This window comes from Acipenser ruthenus, chromosome 52, assembly GCF_902713425.1.
Source record: "Acipenser ruthenus chromosome 52, fAciRut3.2 maternal haplotype, whole genome shotgun sequence".
Classification (NCBI taxonomy): Eukaryota; Metazoa; Chordata; class Actinopteri; order Acipenseriformes; family Acipenseridae; genus Acipenser; species Acipenser ruthenus.
The window spans coordinates 151,476-153,089 of record NC_081240.1 but is presented as its reverse complement, the minus strand read 5'-3'; positions in this window follow the sequence as shown (position 1 = coordinate 153,089).

Below are 1,614 nucleotides of genomic sequence, written 5' to 3'. Positions count from 1 at the left end.
GACTGTGTCTGAGTCCTGTTCTTTTAAAGGGTGTTATTTTTTATAGAGACTGTGTCTGAGTCCTGTTCTTTTAAAGGGTGTTATTTTTTATAGAGACTGTGTCTGAGTCCTGTTCTTTTAAAGGGTGTTATTTTTTATAGAGACTGTGTCTGAGTCCTGTTCTTTTAAAGGGTGTTATTTTTTATAGAGACTGTGTCTGAGTCCTGTTCTTTTAAAGGGTGTTATTTAGCTCTATCCTATAACCAGCGACACACTAGCAATTTGCCAGTTGACACAGTAAAACGCGAGTGTGACTCAGAGAGTAATTGTAATGTTTCTTTTGAAAATGTTTGCAGAATTCCCTCATGCGTCCACCTGTAGCCATACTTAATTTAACAATGAGCGTGAAATCAGGTGAGATCAGAAAATGCAAAATCATTGGCTGAACCCACACACAGGCACGAAGAAAAATTGTGACTTGACAACTATCAGTTAGTGACACACGGTCAATTTTTATTGACAATTTGAGTCTCCAAGAAGAAATACTACTTTGTAAATACACAGTAATTAGACACACTTAATGTAATGTGTTACCATATTTTCTATATCAACCACTATTGTCTGAACTGTGACAGTAAGTAGGCTATTTAAAAAAAAAGGTTTGAAGTTGTGTGGAGCAGAACACTGGGCAGCAGTGTGGAGTAGCGGTCAGGGCTCTGGACCCTTGACCGGAGGGTCGTGGGTTCAATCCCAGGTGGGGGGGACACACTGCTGCTGTACCCTTGAGCAAGGTACTTTGCCTATTATTATTATTATTATTATTTATTTCTTAGCAGACGCCCTTATCCAGGGCGACTTACAATTGTTACAAGATATCACATTATACATTATTTCACATTATACAGATATCACATTATTTTACATACAATTCCCCATTTATACAGTTGGGTTTTTTTACTGGAGCAATCTAGGTAAAGTACCTTGCTCAAGGGTACAGCAGCAGTGTCCCCCACTGGGGATTGAACCCACAACCCTCCGGTCAAGAGTCCAGAGCCCTAACCACTACTCGACACTGCTGCCCTGGATTACTAGAGTAACCTAGATTACTCCAGTAAAAACCCAACTGTATAAATGGGGAATTGTATGTAAAAATAATATGATATCTTGTAACAAGATTACCTGTTTTCGGTTGTATATTCATGTGCTCAGTCTAGTTCCTTTCCCTGCACAGCAGCTCCGCACCCCACTATGAAACACCTGAACCTGGAGAAGGGTGTGAAGGTGCGTCTTCTCATCTGTGTGACCAGGGATAGCGCACAGCTAATCCAGCTCGGATCATTTTAAACAGGTCAGAAACAGCAACTTGCAGAGACCCCGTATTAAAAGCAGGTTCATCAACGAACAGCTGTGAAAAGTTTAAAATATAAATGAGCCCAGTCTCGCGCACACTACAGCGGTCAGCGTTTAGACACTCTACTGAGCGCGTGCGTCAAAGCGGTGTTGCCGTAGAAACAAGACATGGTAGGATTTGCCTCAGAGAGATGTTAAACCGTGAAGGGAAAGAGAACTTGTGATGGGACGGAGGCTGGGCTCGAACCAGCGACCCGGCACAACGCCAAAGAGTAGTTAGTGTTT